Here is a 23,879-nt window from a genome sequence, read left to right as displayed (position 1 = left end):
ACAAGGAATGATCAACCACATCCGTGTCAACCTAAAAAGACAATAAAATAACTACAAATACATGTATATTAACTTTCAACGCAATAATACTCAAAGAAATCAAGATTGGCTACTTAAACGTAAAAGTAGATCAATACATTCCAGCTCCGTTAAGGTGTTTGAACTGCCAAACATATGGACATCATAAAGAAGTCTGTAAAGGAAAAAGAATATGTGGAAAATGCTGCAATAGAGAGCCAGACCACACGGAAGAAGAATGCATAAATGAGGTGAAATGTGCTAACGGCAGAGAGGACCACCCAGTCTTCTCTAAAAGAAAAAGAAATAATGGAAGTAAAGTACAGAAAAAACAACTTTCCCAGAATCCAGAAAAATGGTTGACACGTACTTGAAAGACAACACATATGCTGAGACGATAAAAAAGACAACTAAATGTGGGGTATATGGTTAGAAAAGAGAAAAAAAGAAAAAAAAAAAAAAAGAAACGTACTGGGTGAAGAAGGAAAGGATGGCCAGTGCATTTGTATACGCGAAGGGCATCTTGGGAAGGCAGAGCATGATGGGAGAAGCTATTTTTTTTTCCTGTCTCTTTTTTTTTCTAGATAGGAGGATATAAAAGCAGGGAAAAATTCTCTGGAGGTGCAGAGAGAAGAGTCGTGAACTTCTCTTGAAAAGAATTTCGTATTGCTGACGTTCGGATTGTGTGGTGTGACATTGGTGGCGAGAGGCCAGGTGTGGTCAATTGGAAAAGAAGAGGGCAGAAACGTGCTGTTGTCGAGAGAGTGACTCACTCCTTCCCGAACCCCAGAACCGAATCCTGATTATAACCCTAGACTAAACCATGCCAATATAAGGAACAGATAAATAATCTGATTATATTATTCATTAAAAAAATGGCTATAATTTCAAAATAGCCTAAAAGAAAAATACTCAAATCTAGAAAACAAAACAATAAAAATAACAAATCCAAACAAACAAAGTAAGATTCCATCTACAACAGAAACCTTAAAAAAAAAATATCACAGAAACCAACAAAACAACCATCAGAAACTAATAAAAATATAAGCAATGATAAAACAGCAAATAAAGAACGATCCAGAAAAGATGCAAACTCTGACAAAAGACAAACCCTCTGCCTCTAAAGAGATGGAAATAGGGGAAAATTAAATAACCTCATGGATAAAAATAAAACAGAACAAATTTTCCAATGGAATTGTTATGGAATAAGATCTAATTATAATGAACTTCTTATACTTGTTTCACTCTTCAACCCAGCCATTGTCTGCTTACAAGAAACCTTCCTACAAAACAATAACCATTTCAAAACACCAAACTATGAACAATACAACTAACAACTTTGTGCTAATGGAGGCACCTCAATTCTTGTAAGGAATGACATACCTCAAAGTAATTTCTCTGTCAAAACAAATCTCCAAGCAATCACAACTCGAGTCACATTATACAAAACAATCACAATCTGCTCAATATACCTCCCCACCTTCGGCTCTGTCGGTGGGGCATTAGAATACACCGACTGCCCCCCTGCAGAGCGTAAAAGTCCGTCAATGGGGGTCCTGGATATGACCTTAAACTATATCCAGTGGTGAGGCCCCAGCTTGTGGGCTTTGGGGAGTGTGGAGCCACCCTTTAATTACCATTGCTCCCAGGTCCACTCTGACCCAGAGTGGTAGTACCTGTTAGGGTTCCAACTATGGGTTAAATAGAAACTGACTTGAAAACAACAAATATATTCTATTAAAAATTTTTTCTTCAAAATCTTTGGATTTGGCATTAAATAACCTGAAAAGGGTTGATATGCCGTAAAACAAAAACAACCAACCAACCAACCTCCCCACCTTATGAACGAATAAATGAAAATGAACTTGAAAATTTTAATAAAACCTTCACCATTCATCTTTTTAGGAGACTTTAATGGCCACAGTACGCTATGGGGATGTAAAGTCACAAAGTCAAAAGGAAATAAAATTCAACAACTAATTAACAAAAATGACTTATCCAAAAACTCCCACATACTTAAATCCAACAAACAGATCAAATAGTGCCATTGATTTTACCATCTGCAATCCATCAAGCCTCTTAGATTATGCATGGAGCACCTATGAAGAACCATGTGGAAGTGATCTACCCTATTATAATGAATTACAATAACTCTATCCAAAACCAAATACCTAGATGGAACACAAAAAAACCCAACTGGGCCAGATTCAAAGAGTTCTGTTCACTACAATTAACAGAACACCAAACTCCAACAATGGAAGAATTCAGCGAAGTACTTATAACAATAGACAAAAAAATGCATACCCCAAAATTCTGCTTCTGAAAAAATAAAAACAAACCCTGGTTCAATCCAGAATGTAAAATGGTTATCAAATTTAAAAAACAAAAAACAACTTAATAGAATACAAACACCCAAAAGCTAAAACTCGAAAAACAAAGAATCCAAAAAAATTTGCTGGCAACAATTTGTCGACAACATCACCACTAGACCCAAAATCGTCTGGTAAATGATGAGGAAAATAACTGAAAAATATAATCGAACACCTTCTCACAAATAAACAGAAAATAACCGATAAAAAAGATATTGCTAACACACTAGCTAAAACCTTTGCTGAAAATTCACCATCAAAACACTACAATAGACAATTCCAGATACTTAAGAAACATGAAGAAAAGTACAAAATAAACTTTAACTCCAAAAACCAAGAGCCTTACAATGAAATCTTCTCACTCAATGAACTAGAAACTGCAACTCGGCTGTAAGACAAGTTTCCTTAAACAAATTCCACCTGAATCATTAAAACTCCTTCTCAAAATTTATATGACCCATGTTCATGGAAACAAGTGACGGTAATACCGATACCCAAATTGGGAAAAGATACATCAAACCCAGAAAACTACAGAATAATAGCTCTCACAAGCTGCCTATGCAAAATATTTGAAAAAATGATCAACTACTGTCTCCTATGGATTTAGATGACAAAAAAAAAAACAAAAAAAAAACGTAACACAGATGTATAGATCACATCACTAACCTTGAAAATTACATCAGAGAAGTTTTCATTAATAAGGAACATGTAACATCTGGGGTTTTTTTTTTGATCTTAAGAAAGCATATGAAACTACTTGGTAACATGGCATCATAAAAGATCTTCATAACATTGGACTAAAAGGCAGACTACCTGAATTCATAAAAAAACTTCCTAACAAACAGATCTTTCAAAGTATGCATAGACTCTACTTTATCAGACCCACAGAATCGAGGAGTGCAGTCTCAAGGCAGCATATTTTCAATAACTCTCTTTAACATCAAAATCAACAATATTATAAAAGAACTCTCTCTTGATATACATGCTTATACGTCAAAAACTAAAACAAAAAGTGTCCATTTCTGTAACTCCACCCTTACCCAACCTTACAGATTGAAGGGGAAAAAATTCCATTCATAAACAAATACACCTAGGAATCATTTTTGACAAAAAAATTAAACTTCATTCCACACATCAATTATATCAAAGTCAAATGCAATAAAACACTACAACTTCTACGAGTCATCACCCATACAGATTGGGGAGCCAATAAGAACACACTACTCAAACTTTATAGAACACTAATCCGACTATGGCGGCTGAATTAAATGCACTAATTTTGTAACAACAAGGAATAATTTCTACAAAGAAAAAAATATTAAGGATTTATTTGATAAAAATAATCCCCACATCATATTTTCATATCTTAAAAAAATTGGCTTTTATCAAAAAAATTTAAAAAGAATCCTCTAGAGCAGGAGGCAAGGGCTCCTTGAATCAATAAACACTCAGCATAAAATAACCCAAAGAGTTGACATGCTGTAAAACCCAACAAAACATGAAATCTTTTTTTTTTTTTTTCATCGAATCTTCGTGGAGCCCTTTGGAAATTCATTCATTTTGATGGCATGCCCCAAAATTGCTCAACCGAATCAAAGTGTATTTCTTTGCCTGCGCTAATGTATGGTCAGGACTTGTGCTTTTTTGACATTCACCCTGACGTCCGACAAAGATCCATTATCTCACCATCGAGTGGATCACATCGAATGCCATGACCAACTTTGATGGTGCAACAGTGTTGTGGTCTACAAATATTATGTTATCACTATCGGGTAAAAGCTTTGCTGACATTCAATCAGCCATTGACAAGATGCAATCTTCTGCTTCAAAGCATGGCATGAAGATAAACAGCAATAAAACAAAGTTACTGACGGCAGATCTTCCAAATAACCAATTGTCCTCAACATGTAAACGCTTGAAGAGGTCAATTGGTTCAAATATACTGACTCCATCATTAACACAAGTCAAAGGGAGGAAGACATCCTCAATTGCTCACCACATCTTTTGTTGACTTTTAATCATCGCTCTGGTCTCAAAAAGAAATAAGGCAAAAAAAAATCTCAAAAAGAAATAAGGCAAAAAAAAATCTCAAAAAGAAATAAGGCAAAAAAAAATCTCAAAAAGAAATAAGGCAAAAAAAAATCTCAAAAAGAAATAAGGCAAAAAAAAATCTCAAAAAGAAATAAGGCAAAAAAAAATCTCAAAAAGAAATAAGGCAATACGATTTGCACATGCTGCAAGATCCACTCCCTCCAAAAATCTTGCCAGATGCTTTTGTTGACTTGACCACAACCTTTGACAATATCCAAGTAACTTCATCCATGAAGTCATTAACGCAGCATCACTATTACCAGGCTGGAAGAAACATTGCAGTGGTCAACTCAAAACTTGGCTCAGGAGAGTGAAACAGGATGCTTGCCTCTCACCTTTATAGAATCCATCGTTGGAACAAGAAATGGCTGGAACTTATAATGGAAGCAGCCGTGGATAACCATGCCTGGACGGCCAGTGTTTGGGACGTGGTGAACTTTTTGGAAAAAGTCACCCCAACTGAACCATAATGAATGCCACAACCATGAACATTGAATCTTCAGTGATTGGGTGATTCCATCTTTTAAAATAGATGTCGAGTCATAACATACAAGGATAAAATTGCATGAGCATATTATCATCTCAATATTATCGTCTCAATATCATCATAATGTTATCATCTCAATATTATCATGTCAATATTATCATCTCAATGTTCTCATGTCAATATTATCATCATCTCAGTATTATCATGTCACTATTATCATCATCTAAATATCCTCATCATCTGAATATCCTCATCATCTGAATATCCTCATCTCAGTATTATCCTCATCGCAGTATTATCATCATCTCAATATTATCATCTCAATGTCATCATCTCAATATTATCTCAATGTTATGTCAATTTTATCATCTCAATGTTATCATCATCTCATTATCATCTCATTAACATCATCTGAATATCATCTCAATATTAGCATCTCAATATTAGAATAATCTCAATATTATCTCAATTTTATATCAATTTTATCATCTCAATATCATCTCAATGTTATAATCTAATATTATCTCAATATTATCATCTACATATCTCAATATTATCCTCTCCATGTTATCATCTCAATATTATCCTCTCAATATTATCATCTCAATATTATCATCTCAATGTTATCCTCTCAATGTTATCCTCTCAATGTTATCCTCTCAATGTTACCCTCTCAATGTTATCCTCTCAATATCATCTCAATGTTACCCTCTCAATGTTACCCTCTCAATGTTACCCTCTCAATGTTACCCTCTCAATGTTACCCTCTCAATGTTATCCTCTCAATGTTATCCTCTCAATATCATCTCAATATTATCCTCTCAATGTTACCCTCTCAATGTTATCCTCTGAATATCATCTCAATATTATCATCTCACTATTATACTCTAAATATAATCATCATCTCAATATTATCTCAATGTTCTCATTACAATATTATCATCTCAATATTATCATCTAAATATCCTCATCTTAATATCATCATCACCTCAATATTATCATCTCAATGTCATCATCATCTCAGTGTTATCATCTCAGTGTTATCATCATCTCAGTGTTATCATCATCTCAGTGTTATCATCATCTCAATGTTATCATCTACAAATGTATGATGATAATATTATGATCTCAATGTTCTCATCATCTCAGTTTTATCACAATATTATGGTCATCTCACTATGATCTTCATATCATCTCTATATCATAATCTCAATATTTTCATCATCTCAATATTATCATCTCGGTGTTATCATCTCAATATCATCATCTCAATGATATCTCAATATTATCATGATCATCTCAATGTTCTGATCATCTCAGTATTATCATGATAATCTCAATGTTATGATGATCATCTCAAGGTTCTGATCATCTCAATGTTCTGATCATCTCAATGTAATCATGATCATCTCAATGTAATCATGATCATCTCAATATTATCATGATCATCTCAATATTATAATGATCATCTCAACGTTATGATGATCATCTCAATGTAATCATGATCATCTCAATGTAATCATGATCATCTCAATGTAATCATGATCATCTCAATGTAATCATGATCATCTCAATGTTATCATGATCATGTCAATGTTATCATGATCATGTCAATGTAATCATGATCATCTCAATGTTATGATGATCATCTCAATGTTATGATGATCATCTCAATGTTATGATGATCATCTCAATGTTATGATGATCATCTCAATATTATGATGATCATCTCAATATTATGATGATCATCTCTATGTTATAATGATTATCTCAATGTAATCTCAATATTATCATGATCATGTCAATGTTACCATGATAATCTCAATGTAATCATGATCATCTCAATGTAATCATGATAATCTCAATGTAATCATGATCATCTCAATGTAATCATGATCATCTAAATGTAATCATGATCATCTCAATATTATCATGATCATCTCAATGTAATCATGATCATCTCAATGTAATCATGATCATCTCAATGTAATCATGATCATCTCAATGTAATCATGATAACATTGAGATTATCATGATCATGTCAATATTATCATGATCATGTCAATGTTATCATGATCATCTCAATGTAATCATGATCATCTCAATATCATCTCAATGTAATCATGATCATCTCAATGTTATGATGATCATGTCAATATTATCATGATCATCTCAATATTATCATGATCATCTCAATGTTATGATGATCATCTCAATGTAATCATGATCATCTCAATGTTATGATGATCATCTCAATGTTATGATGATCATCTCAATGTTATGATGATCATCTCAATGTAATCATGGTCATCTCAATGTAATCATGGTCATCTCAATGTAATCATGGTCATCTCAATGTTATGATGATCATCTCAATGTTATGATGATCATCTCAATGTTATGATGATCATCTCAATGTAATCATGATCATCTCAATGTAATCATTATCATCTCAATGTAATCATTATCATCTCAATGTAATCATTATCATCTCAATGTAATCATGATCATCTCAATGTAATCATGGTCATCTCAATGTAATGATGATCATCTCAATGTAATCATGGTCATCTCAATGTAATCATGGTCATCTCAATGTAATCATGATCATCTCAATGTAATCATGGTCATCTCAATGTAATGATGATCGTCTCAATGTTATGATGATCGTCTCAATGTTATGATGATCATCTCAATGTAATCATGATCATCTCAATGTAATCATGGTCATCTCAATGTAATCATGGTCATCTCAATGTAATCATGATCATCTCAATGTAATCATGGTCATCTCAATGTAATGATGATCATCTCAATGTAATGATGATCATCTCAATGTAATCATGGTCATCTCAATGTAATCATGATCATCTCAATATTATCATGATCATCTCAATATTATCATGATCATCTCAATGTAATTATGATCATCTCAATGTTATCATGATCATCTTAATATTATCATGATCATCTCAATGTAATCATGATCATCTCAATGTAATCATGATCATCTCAATGTAATCATGATCATCTCAATGTAATCATGATCATCTCAATGTAATCATGATCATCTCAATGTAATCATGGTCATCTCAATGTTATCATGATCATCTCAATATTATCATGATCATCTCAATGTAATCATGATCATCTCAATGTAATCATGGTCATCTCAATGTTATGATGATCATCTCAATGTAATCATGATCATCTCAATGTTATGATGATCATCTCAATGTAATCATGATCATCTCAATGTTATGATGATCATCTCAATGTAATCATGATCATCTCAATGTTATGATGATCATCTCAATATTATCATGGTCATCTCAATGTAATCATGGTCATCTCAATGTAATCATGGTCATCTCAATATTATCATGATCATCTCAATGTTATGATGATAATCTCAATGTAATCATGATCATCTCAATGTTATGATGATCATCTCAATGTAATCATGATCATCTCAATGTTATGATGATCATCTCAATGTAATCATGATCATCTCAATGTAATCATGATCATCTCAATGTAATCATGATCATCTCAATGTTATGATGATCATCTCAATGTTATGATGATCATCTCAATGTTATGATGATCATCTCAATGTAATCATGGTCATCTCAATGTAATCATGGTCATCTCAATGTAATCATGGTCATCTCAATGTTATGATGATCATCTCAATGTTATGATGATCATCTCAATGTTATGATGATCATCTCAATGTAATCATGATCATCTCAATGTAATCATGATCATCTCAATGTAATCATTATCATCTCAATGTAATCATTATCATCTCAATGTAATCATGATCATCTCAATGTAATCATGATCATCTCAATGTAATCATGGTCATCTCAATGTAATGATGATCATCTCAATGTAATGATGATCATCTCAATGTAATCATGGTCATCTCAATGTTATGATGATCATCTCAATGTAATGATGATCATCTCAATGTTATGATGATCATCTCAATGTAATCATGGTCATCTCAATGTAATCATGGTCATCTCAATGTAATCATGGTCATCTCAATGTAATCATGGTCATCTCAATGTAATCATGGTCATCTCAATGTAATCATGATCATCTCAATGTTATGATGATCATCTCAATGTAATCATGATCATCTCAATGTAATCATGGTCATCTCAATGTAATGATGATCGTCTCAATGTTATGATGATCATCTCAATGTAATCATGATCAATCTCAATGTTATGATGATCATCTCAATGTAATCATGGTCATCTCAATGTAATCATGGTCATCTCAATGTAATCATGATCATCTCAATGTAATCATGGTCATCTCAATGTAATGATGATCATCTCAATGTAATGATGATCATCTCAATGTAATCATGATCATCTCAATGTTATGATGATCATCTCAATGTAATCATGGTCATCTCAATGTAATCATGATCATCTCAATATTATCATGATCATCTCAATATTATCATGATCATCTCAATATTATCATGATCATCTCAATGTAATTATGATCATCTCAATATTATCATGATCATCTTAATATTATCATGATCATCTCAATGTAATCATGATCATCTCAATGTAATCATGATCATCTCAATGTAATTATGATCATCTCAATGTAATCATGATCATCTCAATGTAATCATGGTCATCTCAATGTTATCATGATCATCTCAATATTATCATGATCATCTCAATGTAATCATGATCATCTCAATGTAATCATGGTCATCTCAATGTTATGATGATCATCTCAATGTAATCATGATCATCTCAATGTTATGATGATCATCTCAATGTAATCATGATCATCTCAATATTATCATGATAATCTCAATATTATCATGGTCATCTCAATGTAATCATGGTCATCTCAATGTAATCATGGTCATCTCAATATTATCATGATCATCTCAATATTATCATGATCATCTCAATGTTATGATGATCATCTCAATGTAATCATGATCATCTCAATGTTATGATGATCATCTCAATATTATCATGATAATCTCAATATTATCATGGTCATCTCAATGTAATCATGGTCATCTCAATGTAATCATGGTCATCTCAATGTAATCATGTTCATCTCAATATTATCATGATCATCTCAATATTATCATGATCATCTCAATGTTATGATGATCATCTCAATGTAATCATGATCATCTCAATGTTATGATGATCATCTCAATGTAATCATGATCATCTCAATGTAATCCTGATCATCTCAATGTAATCATGATCATCTCAATGTAATCATGATCATCTCAATGTTATGATGATCATCTCAATGTTATGATGATCATCTCAATGTTATGATGATCATCTCAATGTTATGATTATCATCTCAATGTAATCATGGTCATCTCAATGTAATTATGGTCATCTCAATGTAATCATGATCATCTCAATGTAATCATGATCATCTCAATGTAATCATGATCTTCTCAATGTTATGATGATCATCTAAATGTAATAATGATCATCTCAATGTTATGATGATCATCTCAATGTAATCATGGTCATCTCAATGTAATCATGGTCATCTCAATGTAATCATGATCATCTCAATATTATCATGGTCATCTCAATGTTATGATGATCATCTCAATGTAATCATGGTCATCGCAATGTTATGATGATCATCTCAATGTAATCATGGTCATCTCAATGTAATCATGATCATCTCAATGTTATGATGATCATCTCAATGTAATGATGATCATCTCAATGTAATCATGATCATCTCAATGTAATCATGGTCATCTCAATGTTATGATGATCATCTCAATGTAATCATGGTCATCTCAATGTAATGATGATCATCTCAATGTAATCATGGTCATCTCAATGTAATCATGGTCATCTCAATGTAATCATGATCATCTCAATGTAATCATGATCATCTCAATGTAATCATGATCATCTCAATGTAATCATGATCATCTTAATGTAATCATGATCATCTCAATGTTACGATGATCATCTCAATGTAATCATGATCATCTCAATGTAATCATGGTCATCTAAATGTAATCATGATCATCTCAATATTATCATGATCATCTCAATGTAATCATGGTCATCTCAATGTAATCATGATCATCTCAATATTATCATGGTCATCTCAATGTAATCATGGTCATTCACAATGTAATCATGATCATCTCAATATTATCATGATCATCTCAATATTATCATGGTCATCTCAATGTAATCATGATCATCTCAATATTATCATGGTCATCTCAATGTAATCATGATCATCTCAATATTATCATGATCATCTCAATATTATCATGATCATCTCAATGTTATCATGGTTATCTCAATGTAATCATGATCATCTCAATATTATCATGATCATCTCAATATTATCATGGTCATCTCAATGTTATCATGGTCATCTCAATATTATCATGATCATCTCAATATTATCATGGTCATCTCAATGTAATCATGGTCATCTCAATGTAATCATGGTCATCTCAATGTTATGATGATCATCTCAATATTATCATGATCATCTCAATGTTATCATGATCATCTCAATATTATCATGATCATCTCAATATTATCATGGTCATCTCAATATTATCATGGTCATCTCAATATTATCATGATCATCTCAATATTATCATGGTCATCTCAATGTTATCATGGTCATCTCAATATTATCATGATCATCTCAATATTATCATGGTCATCTCAATGTAATCATGGTCATCTCAATGTTATGATGATCATCTCAATGTAATCATGGTCATATCAATGTAATCATGATCATCTCAATATTATCATGGTCATCTCAATGTAATCATGGTCATCTCAATGTAATCATGGTCATGTCAATGTAATCATGGTCATCTCAATGTTATGATGATCATCTCAATGTAATCATGGTCATATCAATGTAATCATGATCATCTCAATATTATCATGGTCATCTCAATGTAATCATGGTCATCTCAATGTAATCATGGTCATCTCAATATTATCATGGTCATCTCAATGTAATCATGGTCATCTCAATATTATCATGATCATCTCAATGTAATCATGGTCATCTCAATGTAATCATGGTCATCTCAATGTTATGATGATCATCTCAATGTAATCATGGTCATCTCAATGTTATGATGATCATCTCAATGTAATCATGGTTATCTCAATGTAATCATGGTCATATCAATGTAATCATGGTCATGTCTATGTAATCATGGTCATCTCAATGTAATCATGGTCATCTCAATGTTATGATGATCATCTCAATGTAATCATGGTTATCTCAATGTAATCATGGTCATCTCAATGTAATCATGGTCATCTCAATGTTATGATGATCATCTCAATGTAATCATGATCATCTCAATGTTATGATGATCATCTCAATGTAATCATGGTCATCTCAATGTAATCATGATCATCTCAATATTATCATGATCATCTCAATATTATCATGATCATCTCAATGTAATCATGGTCATCTCAATGTAATCATGGTCATCTCAATGTAATCATGGTCATCTCAATGTTATGATGATCATCTCAATATTATCATGATCATCTCAATGTTATCATGATCATCTCAATATTATCATGATCATCTCAATATTATCATGGTCATCTCAATATTATCATGGTCATCTCAATATTATCATGATCATCTCAATATTATCATGGTCATCTCAATGTTATCATGGTCATCTCAATATTATCATGATCATCTCAATATTATCATGGTCATCTCAATGTAATCATGGTCATCTCAATGTTATGATGATCATCTCAATGTAATCATGGTCATATCAATGTAATCATGATCATCTCAATATTATCATGGTCATCTCAATGTAATCATGGTCATCTCAATGTAATCATGGTCATCTCAATGTTATGATGATCATCTCAATGTAATCATGGTCATCTCAATGTAATCATGATCATCTCAATGTAATGATGATCATCTCAATGTAATGATGATCATCTCAATGTAATCATGGTCATCTCAATGTTATGATGATCATCTCAATGTAATCATGGTCATCTCAATGTAATCATTGTCATCTCAATGTAATCATGATCATCTCAATGTAATCATGATCATCTCAATGTAATCATGATCATCTCAATGTAATGATGATCATCTCAATGTAATCATGATCATCTCAATGTAATCATGATCATCTCAATGTAATCATGATCATCTCAATGTAATCATGATCATCTCAATGTAATCATGGTCATCTCAATGTAATCATGGTCATCTCAATGTAATGATGATCATCTCAATATTATCATGATCATCTCAATGTAATCATGGTCATCTCAATGTAATCATGATCATCTCAATGTAATCATGATCATCTCAATGTAATCATGGTCATCTCAATGTAATCATGGTCATCTCAATGTAATCATGGTCATCTCAATGTAATCATTATCATCTCAATATTATCATGATCATCTCAATGTAATCATGATCATCTCAATGTAATCATGATCATCTCAATATTATCATGATCATCTCAATATTATCATGATCATCTCAATGTAATCATGATCATCTCAATGTTATGATGATCATCTCAATGTAATCATGATCATCTCAATGTTATGATGATCATCTCAATGTAATCATGATCATCTCAATGTAATCATGATCATCTCAATGTAATCATGGTCATCTCAATGTAATGATGATCATCTCAATGTAATGATGATCATCTCAATGTAATGATGATCATCTCAATGTAATGATGATCATCTCAATGTAATCATGGTCATCTCAATGTAATCATGATCATCTCAATGTTATGATGATCATCTCAATGTAATCATGGTCATCTCAATGTAATCATGGTCATCTCAATGTAATCATGGTCATCTCAATGTTATGATGATCATCTCAATGTAATCATGGTCATCTCAATGTAATCATGGTCATCTCAATGTAATCATGATCATCTCAATGTAATGATGATCATCTCAATGTAATCATGGTCATCTCAATGTAATCATGATCATCTCAATGTAATCATGGTCATCTCAATGTAATCATGGTCATCTCAATGTAATCATGATCATCTCAATGTAATCATGATCATCTCAATGTAATCATGATCATCTCAATGTAATCATGATCATCTCAATGTAATCATGATCATCTCAATGTTATGATAATCATTTCAATGTAATCATGATCATCTCAATGTAATCATGATAATCTCAATGTAATCATGATCATCTCAATGTTATGATGATCATCTCAATGTAATCATGATCATCTCAATGTAATCATGGTCATCTCAATGTAATCATGATCATCTCAATATTATCATGGTCATCTCAATGTAATCATGATCATCTCAATGTAATCATGGTCATCTCAATGTTATCATGGTCATCTCAATGTAATGATGATCATCTCAATGTAATGATGATCATCTCAATGTAATGATGATCATCTCAATGTAATGATGATCATCTCAATGTAATCATGGTCATCTCAATGTAATCATGATCATCTCAATGTTATGATGATCATCTCAATGTAATCATGGTCATCTCAATGTAATCATGGTCATCTCAATGTTATGATGATCATCTCAATGTAATCATGGTCATCTCAATGTAATCATGGTCATCTCAATGTAATCATGATCATCTCAATGTAATGATGATCATCTCAATGTAATGATGATCATCTCAATGTAATCATGGTCATCTCAATGTAATCATGATCATCTCAATGTAATCATGGTCATCTCAATGTAATCATGGTCATCTCAATGTAATCATGATCATCTCAATGTAATCATGATCATCTCAATGTAATCATGATCATCTCAATGTAATCATGATCATCTCAATGTAATCATGATCATCTCAATGTAATCATGATCATCTCAATGTTATGATGATCATTTCAATGTAATCATGATCATCTCAATGTAATCATGATAATCTCAATGTAATCATGATCATCTCAATGTTATGATGATCATCTCAATGTAATCATGATCATCTCAATGTAATCATGATCATCTCAATGTAATCATGGTCATCTCAATGTAATCATGGTCATCTCAATGTAATCATGGCCATCTCAATGTAATCATGGTCATCTCAATGTTATGATAATCATCTCAATGTAATCATAGTCATCTCAATATTTTCATGATCATCTCAATGTAATCATGGTCATCTCAATGTAATCATGGTCATCTCAATGTAATCATGATCATCTCAATATTTTCATGATCATCTCAATGTAATCATGGTCATCTCAATGTAATCATGGTCATCTCAATGTAATCATGGTCATCTCAATGTTATGATAATCATCTCAATGTAATCATGGTCATCTCAATGTTATGATGATCATCTCAATGTAATCATGATCATCTCAATGTAATCATGATCATCTCAATGTAATCATGGTCATCTCAATGTAATCATGGTCATCTCAATGTTATGATGATCATTTCAATGTAATCATGATCATCTCAATGTAATCATGATCATCTCAATGTAATCATGGTCATCTCAATGTAATCATGGTCATCTCAATGTAATCATGATCATCTCAATGTAATCATGATCATCTCAATGTAATCATGGTCATCTCAATGTAATCATGATCATCTCAATATTATCATGGTCATCTCAATGTAATCATGATCATCTCAATGTAATCATGATCATCTCAATGTAATCATGGTCATCTCAATGTAATCATGGTCATCTCAATGTAATCATGATCATCTCAATGTTATGATGATCATCTCAATGTAATCATGATCATCTCAATATTATCATGATCATCTCAATGTAATCATGATCATTTCAATGTAATCATGATCATCTCAATGTAATCATGGTCATCTCAATGTAATCATGATCATCTCAATGTTATGATGATCATCTCAATGTAATCATGATCATCTCAATATTATCATGATCATCTCAATGTAATCATGATCATTTCAATGTAATCATGATCATCTCAATGTAATCATGATCATCTCAATATAATCATGGTCATCTCAATGTAATCATGGTCATCTCAATGTAATCATGATCATCTCAATGTAATCATGATCATCTCAATGTAATCATGATCATCTCAATGTAATCATGATCATCTCAATGTAATCATGATCATCTCAATATTATCATGGTCATCTCAATGTAATCATGGTCATCTCAATGTAATCATGGTCATCTCAATGTAATCATGGTCATCTCAATGTAATCATGGCCATCTCAATATTATCATGATCATCTCAATATTTTCATGATCATCTCAATGTAATCATGGTCATCTCAATGTAATCATGGTCATCTCAATGTTATGATAATCATCTCAATGTAATCATGGTCATCTCAATGTTATGATGATCATCTCAATGTAATCATGATCATCTCAATGTTATGATGATCATGTCAATGTAATCATGGTCATCTCAATATTATCATGATCATCTCAATATTATCATGGTCATCTCAATGTAATCATGGTCATCTCAATGTTATGATGATCATCTCAATGTAATCATGGTCATCTCAATATTATCATGATCATCTCAATGTAATCATGATCATCTAAATGTAATCATGGTCATCTCAATGTAATCATGATCATCTCAATATTATCATGGTCATCTCAATGTAATCATGATCATCTCAATGTTATGATGATCATCTCAATGTAATCATGATCATCTCAATGTTATGATGATCATCTCAATGTAATCATGATCATCTCAATGTAATCATGGTCATCTCAATGTTATGATGATCATCTCAATGTAATCATGGTCATCTCAATGTTATCATGGTCATCTCAATGTTATGATGATCATCTCAATGTAATCATGGTCATCTCAATGTTATCATGGTCATCTCAATGTTATGATGATCATCTCAATGTAATCATGGTCATCTCAATGTAATGATGATCATCTCAATGTAATCATGGTCATCTCAATGTAATCATGGTCATCTCAATGTTATGATGATCATCTCAATGTAATGTAATGATCATCTCAATGTAATCATGGTCATCTGAATGTTATCATGGTCATCTCAATGTTATGATGATCATCTCAATGTAATCATGGTCATCTCAATGTAATCATGGTCATCTCAATGTAATCATGGTCATCTCAATGTTATCATGGTCATCTCAATGTTATGATGATCATCTCAATGTAATCATGGTCATCTCAATGTAATCATGGTCATCTCAATGTAATCATGGTCATCTCAATGTTATCATGGTCATCTCAATGTAATCATGGTCATCTCAATGTTATCATGGTCATCTCAATGTTATGATGATCATCTCAATGTAATCATGGTCATCTCAATGTAATCATGGTCATCTCAATGTTATGATGATCATCTCAATGTAATCATGGTCATCTCAATGTTATCATGGTCATCTCAATGTTATGATGATCATCTCAATGTAATCATGATCATCTCAATGTAATCATGGTCATCTCAATGTAATCATGGTCATCTCAATGTAATCATGGTCATCTCAATGTTATCATGGTCATCTCAATGTTATGATGATCATCTCAATGTAATCATGGTCATCTCAATGTAATCATGGTCATCTCAATGTAATCATGGTCATCTCAATGTTATCATGGTCATCTCAATGTTATGATGATCATCTCAATGTAATCATGGTCATCTCAATGTTATCATGGTCATCTCAATGTTATGATGATCATCTCAATGTAATCATGGTCATCTCAATGTAATCATGGTCATCTCAATGTAATCATGGTCATCTCAATGTTATGATGATCATCTCAATGTAATCATGGTCATCTCAATGTAATCATGATCATCTCAGTATTAACATGATCATCTCAGTATTATCATGATCATCTCAATATTATCATGATCATCTCAATATTATCATGATCATCTTAATGTAATCATGATCATCTCAATGTTATCATGATCATCTCAATGTAATCATGATCATCTCAATGTAATCATAGTCATCTCAATGTAATCATGGTCATCTCAATGTTATGATGATCATCTCAATGTAATCATGGTCATCTCAATGTAATCATGGTCATCTCAATGTTATGATGATCATCTCAATGTAATCATGGTCATCTCAATGTAATCATGGTCATCTCAATGTAATCATGATCATCTCAATGTAATGATGATCATCTCAATGTAATGATGATCATCTCAATGTAATCATGGTCATCTCAATGTAATCATGATCATCTCAATGTAATCATGGTCATCTCAATGTAATCATGGTCATCTCAATGTAATCATGATCATCTCAATGTAATCATGATCATCTCAATGTAATCATGATCATCTCAATGTAATCATGATCATCTCAATGTAATCATGATCATCTCAATGTTATGATGATCATTTAAATGTAATCATGATCATCTCAATGTAATCATGATAATCTCAATGTAATCATGATAATCTCAATGTAATCATGATCATCTCAATGGTGTGATGATCATCTCAATGTAATCATGATCATCTCAATGTAATCATGATCATCTCAATGTACTCATGGTCATCTCAATGTACTCATGGTCATCTCAATGTAATCATGGTCATCTCAATGTAATCATGATCATCTCAATATTATCATGGTCATCTCAATGTAATCATGATCATCTCAATGTAATCATGGTCATCTCAATGTTATCATGGTCATCTCAATGTAATGATGATCATCTCAATGTAATGATGATCATCTCAATGTAATGATGATCATCTCAATGTAATCATGGTCATCTCAATGTAATCATGATCATCTCAATGTTATGATGATCATCTCAATGTAATCATGGTCATCTCAATGTAATCATGGTCATCTCAATGTTATGATGATCATCTCAATGTAATCATGGTCATCTCAATGTAATCATGGTCATCTCAATGTAATCATGGTCATCTCAATGTAATCATGATCATCTCAATGTAATGATGATCATCTCAATGTAATGATGATCATCTCAATGTAATCATGGTCATCTCAATGTAATCATGATCATCTCAATGTAATCATGGTCATCTCAATGTAATCATGGTCATCTCAATGTAATCATGGTCATCTCAATGTAATCATGATCATCTCAATGTAATCATGATCATCTCAATGTAATCATGATCATCTCAATGTAATCATGATCATCTCAATGTAATCATGATCATCTCAATGTTATGATGATCATTTCAATGTAATCATGATCATCTCAATGTAATCATGATAATCTCAATGTAATCATGATCATCTCAATGTAATCATGATCATCTCAATGTAATCATGATCATCTCAATGTAATCATGGTCATCTCAATGTAATCATGGTCATCTCAATGTAATCATGGCCATCTCAATGTAATCATGGTCATCTCAATGTTATGATAATCATCTCAATGTAATCATTGTCATCTCAATATTTTCATGATCATCTCAATGTAATCATGGTCATCTCAATGTAATCATGGTCATCTCAATGTAATCATGATCATCTCAATATTTTCATGATCATCTCAATGTAATCATGGTCATCTCAATGTAATCATGGTCATCTCAATGTTATGATAATCATCTCAATGTAATCATGGTCATCTCAATGTTATGATGATCATCTCAATGTAATCATGATCATCTCAATGTAATCATGATCATCTCAATGTAATCATGGTCATCTCAATGTAATCATGGTCATCTCAATGTTATGATGATCATTTCAATGTAATCATGATCATCTCAATGTAATCATGATCATCTCAATGTAATCATGGTCATCTCAATGTAATCATTGTCATCTCAATGTAATCATGATCATCTCAATGTAATCATGATCATCTCAATGTAATCATGGTCATCTCAATGTAATCATGATCATCTCAATATTATCATGGTCATCTCAATGTAATCATGATCATCTCAATGTAATCATGGTCATCTCAATGTAATCATGGTCATCTCAATGTAATCATGATCATCTCAATGTTATGATGATCATCTCAATGTAATCATGATCATCTCAATATTATCATGATCATCTCAATGTAATCATGATCATTTCAATGTAATCATGATCATCTCAATGTAATCATGGTCATCTCAATGTAATCATGGTCATCTCAATGTAATCATGATCATCTCAATGTTATGATGATCATCTCAATGTAATCATGATCATCTCAATATTATCATGATCATCTCAATGTAATCATGATCATTTCAATGTAATCATGATCATCTCAATGTAATCATGATCATCTCAATGTAATCATGGTCATCTCAATGTAATCATGGTCATCTCAATGTAATCATGATCATCTCAATGTAATCATGATCATCTCAATGTAATCATGGTCATCTCAATGTAATCATGATCATCTCAATATTATCATGGTCATCTCAATGTAATCATGGTCATCTCAATGTAAGCATGGTCATCTCAATGTAATCATGGTCATCTCAATGTAATCATGGCCATCTCAATATTATCATGATCATCTCAATATTTTCATGATCATCTCAATGTAATCATGGTCATCTCAATGTAATCATGGTCATCTCAATGTTATGATAATCATCTCAATGTAATCATGGTCATCTCAATGTTATGATGATCATCTCAATGTAATCATGGTCATCTCAATGTAATCATGATCATCTCAATGTTATGATGATCATGTCAATGTAATCATGGTCATCTCAATATTATCATGATCATCTCAATATTATCATGGTCATCTCAATGTAATCATGGTCATCTCAATGTTATGATGATCATCTCAATGTAATCATGGTCATCTCAATATTATCATGATCATCTCAATGTAATCATGATCATCTCAATGTAATCATGATCATCTAAATGTAATCATGGTCATCTCAATGTAATCATGATCATCTCAATATTATCATGGTCATCTCAATGTAATCATGATCATCTCAATGTTATGATGATCATCTCAATGTAATCATGATCATCTCAATGTTATGATGATCATCTCAATGTAATCATGATCATCTCAATGTAATCATGGTCATCTCAATGTTATGATGATCATCTCAATGTAATCATGGTCATCTCAATGTTATCATGGTCATCTCAATGTTATGATGATCATCTCAATGTAATCATGGTCATCTCAATGTTATCATGGTCATCTCAATGTTATGATGATCATCTCAATGTAATCATGGTCATCTCAATGTAATCATGGTCATCTCAATGTTATCATGGTCATCTCAATGTTATGATGATCATCTCAATGTAATCATGGTCATCTCAATGTAATGATGATCATCTCAATGTAATCATGGTCATCTCAATGTAATCATGGTCATCTCAATGTTATGATGATCATCTCAATGTAATGATGATCATCTCAATGTAATCATGGTCATCTCAATGTTATCATGGTCATCTCAATGTTATGATGATCATCTCAATGTAATCATGGTCATCTCAATGTAATCATGGTCATCTCAATGTAATCATGGTCATCTCAATGTTATCATGGTCATCTCAATGTTATGATGATCATCTCAATGTAATCATGGTCATCTCAATGTAATCATGGTCATCTCAATGTAATCATGGTCATGTCAATGTAATCATGGTCATCTCAATGTTATGATGATCATCTCAATGTAATCATGGTCATCTCAATGTTATCATGGTCATCTCAATGTAATCATGGTCATCTCAATGTAATCATGGTCATCTCAATGTTATCATGGTCATCTCAATGTTATGATGATCATCTCAATGTAATCATGGTCATCTCAATGTAATCATGGTCATCTCAATGTAATCATGGTCATCTCAATGTTATGATGATCATCTCAATGTAATCATGGTCATCTCAATGTTATCATGGTCATCTCAATGTTATGATGATCATCTCAATGTAATCATGATCATCTCAATGTAATCATGGTCATCTCAATGTAATCATGGTCATCTCAATGTAATCATGGTCATCTCAATGTTATCATGGTCATCTCAATGTAATCATGGTCATCTCAATGTAATCATGGTCATCTCAATGTTATGATGATCATCTCAATGTAATCATGGTCATCTCAATGTTATCATGGTCATCTCAGTATTAACATGATCATCTCAGTATTATCATGATCATCTCAATATTATCATGATCATCTCAATATTATCATGATCATCTTAATGTAATCATGATCATCTCAATGTAATCATGGTCATCTCAATGTAATCATGGTCATGTCAATGTAATCATGGTCATCTCAATGTTATGATGATCATCTCAATGTAATCATGGTCATCTCAATGTTATCATGGTCATCTCAATGTAATCATGGTCATCTCAATGTAATCATGGTCATCTCAATGTTATCATGGTCATCTCAATGTTATGATGATCATCTCAATGTAATCATGGTCATCTCAATGTAATCATGGTCATCTCAATGTAATCATGGTCATCTCAATGTTATGATGGTCATCTCAATGTAATTATGATCATCTCAATGTAATCATGATCATCTCAATGTAATCATGATCATCTCAATGTAATCATGATCATCTCAATGTTATGATGATCATCTCAATGTTATGATGATCATCTCAATGTAATCATGATCATCTCAATGTAATCATGATCATCTCAATGTTATGATGATCATCTCAATGTTATGATGATCATCTCAATGTAATCATGATCATCTCAATGTTATGATGATCATCTCAATGTAATCATGATCATCTCAATGTAATCATGATCATCTCAATGTTATGATGATCATCTCAATGTAATCATGGTCATCTCAATGTAATCATGGTCATCTCAATGTAATCATGGTCATCTCAATGTAATCATGGTCATCTCAATGTAATCATGGTCATCTCAATGTAATCATTGTCATCTCAATGTTATGATGATCATCTCAATGTAATCATTGTCATCTGAATGTAATCATCGTCATCTCAATGTTATGATGATCATCTCAATTTAATCATGGTCATCTCAATGTAATCATGGTCATCTCAATGTTATGATGATCATCTCAATGTTATGATGATCATCTCAATGTGATGATGATCATCTCAATGTAATCATGATCATCTCAATGTAATCATGATCATCTCAATGTTATGATGATCATCTCAATGTAATCATGGTCATCTCAATGTAATCATGGTCATCTCAATGTTATGATGATCATCTCAATGTTATGATGATCATCTCAATGTTATGATGATCATCTCAATGTAATCATGATCATCTCAATGTAATCATGATCATCTCAATGTAATCATGGTCATCTCAATGTAATCATGGTCATCTCAATGTAATCATGGTCATCTCAATGTAATCATGATCATCTCAATGTTATGATGATCATCTCAATGTAATCATGATCATCTCAATGTAATCATGATCATGTCAATGTAATCATGATCATGTCAATGTAATCATGATCATCTCAATGTAATCATGATCATCTCAATTTAATCATGATCATCTCAATGTAATCCTGATCATCTCAATGTAATCATGGTCATCTCAATGTAATCATGATCATCTCAATGTTATGATGATCATCTCAATGTAATCATGGTCATCTCAATGTAATCGTGATCATCTCAATGTAATCATGATCATCTCAATGTAATCGTGATCATCTCAATGTAATCAAGATCATCTCAATGTAATCATGATCATCTCAATGTAATCATGATCATCTCAATGTAATCATGGTCATCTCAATGTTATGATGATCATCTCAATGTAATCATGATCATCTCAATGTAATCATGATCATCTCAATGTAATCATGATCATCTCAATGTAATCATGGTCA

The 23,879-nt window shown here is 31.9% G+C and overlaps 1 protein-coding gene across 2 annotated transcripts in view; it reads left to right on the top strand.

Moving 5' to 3' along the window:
- LOC145246776 (CDK5 regulatory subunit-associated protein 3-like) overlaps nucleotides 1-23,879 on the top strand; it is a 107,893-nt gene that overhangs the window by 64,800 nt on the left and 19,214 nt on the right. The window lies entirely within an intron of this gene.

Source organism: Euprymna scolopes, chromosome 24 (genome assembly GCF_053919585.1).
Source record: "Euprymna scolopes isolate OS-2025 chromosome 24, ASM5391958v1, whole genome shotgun sequence".
Lineage (NCBI taxonomy): Eukaryota > Metazoa > Mollusca > Cephalopoda > Sepiida > Sepiolidae > Euprymna > Euprymna scolopes.
Note: the sequence above shows the minus strand (reverse complement) of the source record. Positions and strands in the feature narration are given on the sequence as shown.